The sequence below is a fragment of the Trichechus manatus genome, unplaced genomic scaffold (genome assembly GCF_000243295.1).
Source record: "Trichechus manatus latirostris isolate Lorelei unplaced genomic scaffold, TriManLat1.0 scaffold00005, whole genome shotgun sequence".
In the NCBI taxonomy this organism is placed as follows: domain Eukaryota; kingdom Metazoa; phylum Chordata; class Mammalia; order Sirenia; family Trichechidae; genus Trichechus; species Trichechus manatus.
The window spans coordinates 6,374,023-6,385,806 of record NW_004443941.1 but is presented as its reverse complement, the minus strand read 5'-3'; the positions used below and the strand labels follow the sequence as shown (position 1 = coordinate 6,385,806).

At 40.8% G+C, this 11,784-nt stretch overlaps 1 long non-coding RNA gene across 1 annotated transcript; it reads left to right on the top strand.

Annotated features, from left to right (window-relative positions):
• Positions 1–4,262: 4,262 nt before the first annotated feature.
• Positions 4,263–8,089, top strand: LOC111821200 (uncharacterized). Its single transcript, XR_002824651.1, has 3 exons — positions 4,263–4,363; positions 4,953–5,062; positions 7,920–8,089. It is a non-coding gene; the product is annotated as an uncharacterized LOC111821200 (long non-coding RNA).
• Positions 8,090–11,784: the final 3,695 nt, after the last annotated feature.

The window sequence follows — 11,784 nt, the reverse complement described above, 5'->3', positions numbered from 1 at the left end:
CCTTCTGGTAACTGTGGGTTTATTTTGGCTCTTCTTTTTCTGGTTTCTTAAAGTGGAAGCTTAGATTATTAGTTGAGATATTACCTCTTTGTATAATATGTCCACTTAGTGCTATAAATTTCCATCTTAGCACTATTTTAGCTACACCCCAGAAAATGTGATATGTCTTGTTTCCATTTTAATTCAGTTCAAAATATGTTCTAATTCCCCTTGTGATTTCTGCTTTGATCCATCGGTTATTTAGAAATGTGTTATTTAATTTCCACATATTTGGGTGATTTTCCAGATATTGGAATGTTACTGATTTCAACCTTAATTCCATTGTGATCAGAGAACATACTTTGTCTGACTTGAATCATTTTAAATTTATTAAGACTTGTTTTATGACTCCAAATATGGTCTATCTTGGTGAATGTGCCTTGAAAAGAAAGCATATTCTGCTGTTGATGGGTATTCTGTTAATGTTGTTGTTGTTAAATGTAGTTGAGTCTGTTGCGAACGAGATCCAAAGTTTTGACCAAAGGAAATGGAATTGTTTATTTGTGTTGTGGGAAGGTTTATATAAAAGTAGAAAATGGACTCAGATGTTAGTATGAGATTTGCTATTTTAACATTAGGTATGAATTGACTGACTACTCAGGGCTGAAATTTCCTTATTTGTTAAAATGAGATACTACAACCGATAATATCAATTTTGAAAGACTATTTGAAGAAGTTATTGCTGAAACAGTGTCTAAATAGAGAGAGAGAGAGAGAGAGACTCATGAGGCTGAGTTTCTGAATATCCCCAATCATGAGACTGGCTTTCCTGTGGTTGTTTATTTCATGAGTCAATAAATTAATCTCTTTTGCTTAAGCAAACAAGTTTCTGTCACTTGCAAACAAAGAGTTCTGAGTAATATAATTATTTCTAAGTGCCGGACATAATTTTAGTGGGCTGATAGCGGGGTGATAGATCAGACGTTCTCTTAGGATTTCAGAGAACTCCATGGATTCTGAAGAAGCCACTTAAGATGAGGGGAGGAGGATTAGGCTGGAATCAGGAGACCTACGTTTTCCTTTCTGCTCTGCCAGTTCCCGCCTGTGATCTTGAGCAAGTCACTGACCTTCACGGAGCCTCATTTTCCTTACCTATTAAGCTATAACATGAAACTAATGTGTACTCTGCCTCTCTCACAGGGAATCTCATGTGTCAAATAAAATAATGCATTCACAAATTGTAACCAAACCAGTTATTGTAGAGTTAACCCTGACTCATAGTGACTCCGTGTATGTCAGAGTACAGCTGTGCTCCATAAGGTTTTCAATGGCTGATTTTTCATAAGTAGATCACCAAGCCTTTCTTCCGAGGTGCTTCTGGGTGGACTTGAATTTCCAACCTTTTGGTTAGCAGTGAGCGCATTGTTAACCATTTTCAACACGCAGGGACTCCTTCAAATTGTAAAGGGTTGTACAAAACTTTGTTGTTATAGTTTCATGTCAGTGGTCTTTACTTTTTTGAAATATGTAGGGCGTACGTTTCAAAAGATAATTTGCGAGGTTGAGAAATAGAGTGATTTGCAAATTTGCACCAAGGCTCCAGTTTTCAAATCTGAAATTGATTCTGTTCCCAAGACAATTTCCTGTTTTAAGGCTTAATGATTAGTAATAACTGTGAATCTGAATGTCTTCAGTCGGCCAAAATACATCAACTACTCTTTTAATTTTTAAAGGCAGACATAGTAGAGTTCGTTAAAAATTTGTGCTTAAAATTACAATAAATAATTATGATTGTTATGACAACAGAAACTTAGATTTATGTTTCTTTCAAATGTCAGTTGGCTGATGCACTCAAGATATTCTTGACAGGCTTGCCAGTGAATGTAAACTAAATAAAGTCTTTTAAAAATCAGTTTTTAAATATACTTGATACCTTATTCAACAGCCAAGGAATATGGCAAGATTTGGAATTTTCAAAATGGAGCTAATAATTCTGTAATACCATTAGTGTTCATGTTTAAAGACAGGATGGGAGGAAGAAAATTTCCCACCAATATATTAGATGTCAGGAATTGGAATAAGTAACTCCTATGACTAACGTTTACTGGCTGATTTCTTAGTATTTTTCCATTGCATTCTAAGTCATTTCCTTTCCATTTTAAGTTGTGTGAAGGTGATTGAAATGTACATGTTGAGGAGGTAGAAACATTTTGAGAACAGATAAGAACTGAGTGTGATCGAAGGAAAGAGCAGCCTTTTTACAATTTGTGGAAATTGTGAGTTCATGATAGAATGAGGCAGTGCTTACTGATTTTCTTTATTCATGTCTCCAACACGCCCAGTTGAAAGTGGAACACTTTTCCTTTCTTTCTTTTTTTTTAAATAATACCAAATAGTAAATGCATAGCATTTTAGAAGAGGAAAACAGTTTAAAGGTTCCATTTCTTCTTTGATAGATAATAATATCTGACATTTACAAAGCAAATTTACTTTTGCTTCCGAAGAACATGATTTCATAGAGTCTTCAGAACTCTTATTATCTGCAATTACAAATGAGGAAATGGAGTCTCAGAAAACTTAAATGACTGGTCTAAGGTCACAGAGATAATAATAGCAATGATGGAGAGTATTAATCGAGCACTTACTCTGTGCCAAGCCCTCCTCACGTATGATCACGTTTTATCCTCACGATAGCCCTATTAACTCATATGTAATAGGTGACAGGCTAGGACTATAAATCAGTGCTAAGAAAACAGCAAATCAGTTGTTGAGAATATACACAGCAAAACATACACCAGTTCAACAGTTTCTACATGTACAGTTCAGTGACACTGATTATGTTCTTTTAGAGTTGTGCAGCCATTCTCATTCTCCTTTTCTGAGTTCTTCTCCATTAACATTAACTCACTGCCCCCTAAATTTCCTATCTAATTTTTCTAGTTGCTGTTGTCAGTTTGATCCCATATAGATAGAGCCTAAAAGAGCATAATGCTCAAGCAGACATTCTTTACTAGTTCAGCTAGACTGTTGTTTGGTTTTAAGAAGACTTTAGGGGCTGAATGCACTCGCTTACACACAGCCTAAATATTGAATACCATTAATGTGATTCTGTGTTTTTGGCCTGTGTATGTATGAAGCCAACTGGTCGAGCAATAGTATTCTCATTTTACAGGGGAGGAAATATTGACACAAAGAATTAAAAGACTACCATGATAGGACTGCACTAGCCAACACAGAGGCAAGAACCCAGTTCTTCCCAACACAGCAGGTTCCCTTCCTCTGACGTGTGTATCAGAATTTTGAGTGGGTCTTCTGCTGTTGTGTCCAATTGGTGACTAAGATCCAAAGCTAAGGAAAAAGAGGTACCAAGTACCTCATATTCTAAAGAGAGCTACAGAATATTGTAGGCCAAGTACCACCTTCAGTCAGTCAAACTGCAGCCTCAGTTATCATGCCAGACATCCCCACCCATTGCTGTCGAGTCGATTCCGACTCATAGTGACCCTATAGAGCGGAGTAGAGCTGACCCATAGGGTTTCCAAGGAGCGGCTGGTGGATTTGAACTGCTGACCTTATGGTTAGCAGCTGTATCTCTTAACCACTGTGCCACCAGGGCTCCCCCCATCCCCAGCATGCTCAAATTTTGACTAGACAAGGGAATAGAGACAGTTGTTAGAGCCACGAGTCTTTGGCCTAGCGGGAAGTACTGTGGCTCCCCCTTTGAAACCAGAAAAGGGAGTGCTCTGTGGACCACCTACAGAGATTGGACTTAAAAGAGGAGAATGACATCTCATTCCTTAACAACCAGTTGATCTGACCCCAGTGTTTATGCTCAAAACCCATTGCCGTCGATTTGATTCTGACTCATAGCAACCCTGTAGGACCGAGAACTACTCCTCAGGGTTTCCGAGGAGCAGCTGGTGGATTTGAACTGCCGACCTTTTGGTTTGCAGCTGAGCTCTTAACCACTGCAGCATCAGAGCTTCCCAGTGCTTATAGGAGTAGAGAAATGGAGAATCAGAGTGAGATAACCGGCTGAGAGAGTGTGGCGGTAGAGCAGCCTGGACCTGCCACATGGCATGGTAGTGATGTGTGAGTCTCCCAGGGGTAAAGAGACTACCATGGGAGGTAGCCAGGCTTGAGCTGGCTTGACAGTTCCCCACTTAAGAGGCTGTGGGGATAATGTCAGGGGTAGCAACAGAGGGGGTATTAGAAGAGCAAGGTGGAGTGGTTCTCCCAAATCAGGCAACTCTGCTCTCCCTCCCCACAGTCCCTAAAGAACTCTCACAAGTGTGCCCCAGGAAAGAGCCAGTGGTGGGACGTCTGCCACACAGATGCCAGTCAGGAACACCAGCCAGGAGAAGACCACAGCTACAGCACTGAAGTGAGACACTCACCCCTTTCCATCTCTGCTGCTACTGGAAACCCAACCCCCAAGCCCACCACTCAAGAGGGCAGGGAGGAGGAGTGAAGGAGGAGACTAAGCTGCCTCTCCATTGCAGGCTCCTGGCCACAACTGCCTGGGCTACAGGAAGGGAGGAGCTGAAAGGGAAGTGTTAAATTGGACTGGACTTCTTCATAACTTAGTCATTGCAAAGTTGTTTGAATGTTGGGAGCTGCCCAGAATGTTGTTAGAGACGGGAAGGGGAGATTCGTAAGAACAGGGTTAAAATGATGACTGAGGGAGAAAAGGACAGCTTATGTTTGTACTCCACGGATTCAGGCTATTTAGAATGGATAACACACAGGTACATATATATATATATATCTCCATTCTAAATAGCTAACCTGGATAGTTTGCATACTATTCAAACATCCTAATATCCTGAAGGTTTTATGGACCGATGTTGTGAGAAATCAAGTGACATCTTTAAAGTCCTTCATTATTGCATGTTCAAGTGATGAAATTGAGAAAGCATGGGCCAGCAAAACAAGTAGCCGCCTCTTTTCTCGTTTTTTTCCTTTTTCCACAGCAAGCACCTTGGCATCTCGTTTTCCAGAATGAGGATCTGTGATTCCAAGCTAGGTGGTTCGTGTATGCATCAGAAGTCCTGGCTGATAGCCTGATGGAGTAAATCAAACAGTCAGTATCGAATGAGTGCCTTCTATGATAAATACCATGGGATTACAAAGTGTGTAAAATCGTGTTTGGTAAAACAGAGGGTCAGCAAAAACGAGGGAAACCCTCAGTGAGATAGATGGACACAACAGCTGCAGCAGTAGGCTCAGACATACCAGCACTCATGAACACGGTGCAGGAGCGGGCAGTGTTTTGTTCTGTCACGCATGAGGTCGCCATGAGTCAATTTGACAGTAGCTGACAATAACAGCAACCTTCAAGGAGCTTACAGTCTAGGTATACGTGTACTTACTAAAGACGGGGTGGTGTATGACAAGTGCCAAATGAGTAGAAGTGGCGGTAAAAGTACTATATGAGTTTAGATTGACTGGAGACCCTCTTGCACTGGTCGTCAAAGTCAGAGAAGGTGAGTAGTGCCATGAGGAATGGGTAGGAATGAAACGGGCAGAGACTAAAGAGCAAAGGGACAGAACTTAGGGTAATTTGGAAGTCACATCTGGGTTCATTGAGTCCTCCAAAACAATTTCGCATCTTTCTTTGCAAAGATCTAACTCAAACTGGCTTAAAAAATAAAGAGGATTTGTTGGTTCATGTAACTGAAGAGAATAGAGGAAGAGTGGGCTTCACGAGTAAGTTAATTAGGGCTGTAGCTCCATTAACCAAAAGGTCGGCAGTTTGAATCCACCAGCCGCTCCTTTGAAATCCTAGGGGACAGTTCTATTCTGTCGTATAGGGTCGCTATGAGTTGGAATCAACTCAACAGCAGTGGGTTTGGTTTTTGGTTTTGGTAGCTCCAAAATTTCTCTATGATCCTCACAGCCCTGTCTTATCTTCAGCCTGGGGTTGTTCTTGGTTGCAAAATGGTTCCCCAGGTGTATTAGTTATCTATGGCTGTGTAACCGATTACCCACAAATTTAGCAGTTTAATCAATACAAATTGACTATCTGTTTCTATGTGTCAGGAATGTAGGTGTGGCTTAGCTGAATGGCTCTGGCTCTGGGCCTCTCAAGAGGTTACAGTCAAGATGTCAGCTGGGCTGTGGTCATCTGAGTCTTGACTGGGGCTGGATCCACCTCCGTGCTCACTCATGTGTCCATTGACTGGAAGCTTCAGTTCCTTGCCATGTGTGGGCCTCTCCGTAACAATTTCTCATGATATGGCAGCTGGCTTCCCCTAGAGCAAGTGAACTAGAAGAGAAAGACATAGAGAGCCCAGTATGTTATAACTTAATCTCACAAGTGACATACATCACTTCTGCCCTATTCTATGACTGATATAAACCACGCTGGTACCTTGTTTTACAAAGGTGGGAATGTCAGGAGGCAGGAATCATTGGCGGCTATCTTGGAAACTGACTACCACACCTGGCTTGTATGATTCCTTGCTCATATCCAGGAGAAGATAGTTGCTTCTTTTAGTTATTGAGCAAAAGTCCTCCGATTTGCTCTGACTGGACCATCCTTAAACCAATCGCTGTGGTTGGGAGAATAACAGGTACTGATGGCGTAGGTCTGGGTTACTGAGCCAATGTCTGTTTCAAGGGGGGCAGGATGACAATGATTAGCTTAGACAGACTAAGGTCCACTTGGAGCTAGAGACGTTAGTTGCTGTATTCCAACAGTACGTTCTATCCACAGAAAGGGGTGGATAATATGTTGTGCAGTCAACCACAATGTCCTCTACAGTCTGTGGTTACTCAGCATCCATACATATCCTCCTTTCTACCCATGCACTGTTACATGCATTATGGTCCCTCTCCGAAGGGAGCCAATCCAAAGTCTAATTCACACTCCAAGTCCAGGATCTCTGGGTGTTGTCCATTCTTCTCCACCAGATACAACTCTTCACAGTCCAACAATGTAAGAGGTCCATTTCCAACACAACCAATATGGAATTGTAGAGAAAGAACAGGATTAACTTTAACAGAATGCCCATTGAAAAATGGAGGCTGGAATGTAACACACAGCTGTCCCTGGTCCCCAGCACACATCAGGTCCAAATGGACGGGAATGTTAGGTTCTCCCCACCCTGGTTGGAAAAGAGGATCTGGGTAGAGACGGTTGGAAAGTAAGTTCCAGACATTAATTGCTGCCATACTGTAGAAGGCCTTTGGGAACTTCAACCTGTAGGCAACGGAGAAAGAAAGAGGATCATTGAAGGTTTTTGAATAGGGTAGGGACACGATCAAAATTGCTCTGGTGAAATTATTTTGGAGGCACTTTGCCGTATAAGTTCACAAATCTGCTTAAAAACAATGCCCCAGGGACAAGTTTCCTCACATAAACTTAAAGTGATGCTTGAAAAAGAAATGCTAACAGATTCCACAGTAAAAGGCCGTGTATAACCCAGGTTTGTCTCTTTGCAAATAGAAATTGTAAGTTGTTTCTAGGCACCTAAATGGAACAAAGAGGGTGGTTCTTGTTGAGTCACTCCCCTGGCATTGATTCAAGATGAGAATGAATGAGCTCTTTAGACTCTTTTGAAAAGATTTGTAATAGAAAGTAGACTTAGTAGGTTGAAAGTGACTGGGACTAAGTTTACCTTGAAAAAGTAAAAAAAAAAAAAAAAATTACTGCAGAAAGCATTTTTAGATAACAGTAATCTCTTGTGGATGGTGAGGGAAATAATAAACATTATTGTTTTAAATTATTTTATAACTGTAAACCCTATACAAGTTAGCTGATAAACAGTTTGTGTAGGCTGTGAAACGTTTGTCCTTTAAAAAAAGAATCACGTTGGGGGTTAAGTGACGCTGTGAGCCTGTAGTAATACCTGCTTTTGTGAGGGGCTATTTTACTAGTTCGGGATATGAAGGAACAGCCTCGTCATAGTGATAAGTCCTATGGGATTTCTCCTCAGATGGCCTGGAAGGAATCCAAGATGGAAAATGATGGAAGAAATTGATTATTCCTGTTTAAAATTCCAGCTATTAGGATTGAATTTGCATTTGGCTTATTCCTTGGAAGCATATGATGAAAACACCTGCAACCCCCATGGAGTGGTGTTATTTTCCTAGTCTGCAAACTCGAGTGAGTACGGGTGAGTGAAATGTATCAAAAAATTGAAAAAAAAACAAACTTTTTTTTTTGAGGTAGGAATAGATTCATCACTGAGTTTCCCTGCCAAATTCAGAATTAGATAGTGGAAAAATCCTATTTATTTTGGGTTTGTGAATCTGCCAGCAAACTGTTGGGAAAAATAAAGACAAGCCAGATGAGGACTTGGGTTATGGAATGAACTATACATGACATATGACTGAACTTTTTAAGAGAAGAATATACTTTTTTCCTACTTTTATTTCCCAGCTTTAGTTTAGTCTTTAATAAATTTGATTTGCAGTGTGCTTTCCTATTTTACTAAACTGTAGCAGCAAAATAGAAAACACAGCGTATTACACTGTTTAAATCAACTGAAGGTCAGGAAACAGAAAACAGCAGGTTTCCATAGCAACACTAATTTAGTTAGATCACACATGCTGTATCTAGCCATTAGTTTCCTCTTATGATGTTAAAAAAACGTAATATTTACTCTGTGAGGTAGTTCTGTTAGGATGTAAAACAATATCATACTTCATGCATGCGCGCTTTTAAATCTGTTATTATGGTAAGCTTGACATCTGACTGCTTGTACTATTTTGGAAAACGTGAAAAAAAGTTGCAAAAGTTTTTAAACAGTTTCCGAAGATAATTCAGTAGGAAATCATGAACATACAACAACTTAGCAAAATTGTCAGTTAAAGATGAACTGGATTTTTTGTGAGAATGTTGGCCCCAGAATTTGTGGGTGGTTTTCTGAGAATTTACTTGGTCTCTGAACTTCGTGTAGCTTTGACCTGATCTGCTTTTAGTTTTCACAGTTATCACATTCTGTAGTGTACACCCTTGATATCTACTAGGGATTTGTCCTAATTCATGTTTGAATCCCCAGATTCATGAATACCACTGTATCTCTGGCTTTTGGCTGACTTTTGGGGCTTCCTTTTCTCCAAAGAAGCTCCCTACCCCCGCCCAACTTTATGGCTTTATAACATAGACAATGACCCATTGAAGAGCGCAGACCTGATGTCTCGCTGGGCCCTGTCCTGTACACGCTCCAGGCACATTCACTGGCTTACAACTGGCCCTCACACACTGATCTCACATTGTGTGTGGTTCAGATTGATTCCTTAGTAAAATGACAAAGCGCTGCCTGCCATCTCTTTGAGGCCACTCAGAAGTACCCCACAGATTTTCGGGCGTTAAGCCAACCTTGATTCCTGGGATAAATATCACTTGCTCATACTGCATAATTTTTTTTATAAGTTGCTGGATTCAGTTTTCTAGCATTTTGTTGAGGATTTTTGTATCTATATTCATAAGCGATATTGGGTCTGTAGTTCTGTTTTTTTTCTTGTGAGACTTGTGAATATAGGCATGTACTCTATCTACCCAAACTCCTATTCAGTTCACTCAAATTAATAAAAACAAACAAAAATCAATGGAAAATGACAGTCATTTTTTTGGTGTTGTGAATATGAATACCATTTATTTGGTTGACTGAAATGTTCACTTCTTGCTGTCTGAGTGCTAAAGTAACGCTGAGAGGTCACATTCAATTTGAGAAGTCTTTATGGAATGCCTCTTACGCTAGGTATTTTGCTGGGTTCTTGGGATTCACTGATGAATAAGGAGTGGTAGCAGCAGCAGAGTAGTGTAACAATAAGTAGCACAATGGGTAAGAGTACCTGGGTTTGGATCCTGTCTTTACCACTTCCTGATGGAGCACAGGCAGATTACCTGCTTTCAGCTTTCTCCTCTGTAAGATGCAGTCACTAATAGTATGTGACTTACAGGATTGCTGTGAGGATGAAATGAAGTAATACATGTAAGCAGTGTCTGGTACCTGGTAATCACGAGATACAGTTTAGCTATTATTACTGTTATTATTTGCTTTGCATGTGCTAGAACTACCATACCAAAAACCCATTGTTGTCAAGTCGATTTTGACTCATATAGACCCTATAGGACAAAGTAGAACTTCCCCATAGGGTTTCCAAGGCTGTAATCTTTATGGAAGCAAACTGCCACATCTTACTCCTGTGAGAGCGGCTGGTGGGTTCGAACCACCCACCTGTTGGTTCGCAGCTGAGCGCTTAACCACTGCACCACCAGGGCTCCTTAGAACTTACATACGTTATTTCACTTACTTTGCATAACAAGCCTGTCGAGGAGGTTAGTGTTACCTCCATTTTCATAACTGAGAAACTGGGGCATATGGAGTCTAAGTAACTTGCCTGAGACAACTGACATGGTGACTGGTACGCCCAGTATATGCTTGACTGCCAAGCCAGTGTTCGGTATGTTCTTCTATACACCCTGTTTCTGGCTTAAAGGAGCCCTCACCTAGTTTTCCAGGAGGCCCTGTCCAATAACCAGCTTAGATTCTTCAGAGTTTCCAGAAGAGATCTTTTGGTGCCATATTTCAGTGACTCGTTCCCTAAAGTCAGTTTTGTTTTGTCTTTTTTTAAGTCTAAGATGATCTCATCTATTGCACTTGAACTGTTTCTTCCTTAGTGTAGAGAAGAAACATATCCATCCGTGTGGCAACTTAAAGTGAATATATTCCAGTGTTTTCTCGTACTTATTTCCTTAGAGGCTTCGCTGCTTAATGGAGAAAAGCACAAAATATATATCAAAGCTTTGTTTTTCTGGATTTCTTTTTAATGTAAAAGCTCAGTTTTAAGGAACCGAATCTTCGCTTGTCTAATTGGATGCTCTTCGTACCCTTGATTTTGATCCTCATTTCAACAGTATTTTCCAGGGTCTTCTGAGCGTCTTGTGGGTCAGGTTCCCACCCTGCTTTAGTTTTTAAATGCCCTCAGTTTTCACACCGCACAAGAGGCACAGGGGTCACGAGAAGGTGTGGGAGAGGATCAGTAAAGGATGTTGTCTTAGTTATCTCGTGCTGCTGTACGAGAAATACCACAAGCAGATGGATTTAACAAAGAGAAATTTATTCTCTCACAGTCTAGGAGGCTAGAAGTCCGAATTCAGGATGCCAATTCCAGGGGAAGGCTTGCTTTCTCTCTCAGCTCTAGGGGAAGGTCCTTGTCATCAGTCTTCCCCTGGTCTAGGAGCTGGTCAGCATAGAGACCTTGGGTCCAAAGGACTTGCTCCCCTCCTGGTTCTTCATTCTTGGTGATAGAAGGTCCCTCTGTCTCTCTGCTAATTCTCTCTTTTGTATCTCGAAAGAGATTGACTCAAGATACAACCTAATCTTGTAGATTGAGTCCTGCCTCATTAACGTAACTGCCTCTAATCCTGCCTCATTAACATCATAGAGGTAGAATTTACAACACATGGGAAAATCACATCAGATGACAAAATGGTGGACAATCACATGGTACTGGGAATTATAGCCTAGCCAAGTTGACACATGTTTTTGGGGGACACAATTCAGTCCATAACAGATGTGAAGGCAAAGGTAAAAACATGTAGGGTCAAATTTAATGCATTTTAGATGCAATTCCTTTTGTGTATAAATTGCTTTTCTGTGGTTAAAAAAAATGCTATAATTTTGGGGGAAAGAGGACAGGACTCTGGATGCTGAGGCATTGGGGATAGGAGTATAAGTAGATGGAGGCATATGAAAATGATGCGGAGCTCAGGTGGGGTGACTGTTGCCCTTCCACCAAGAGCCGTCTCAAGACTTGTATGTGCTCAGGGAAGGAAGTCAGTGGCTTTGT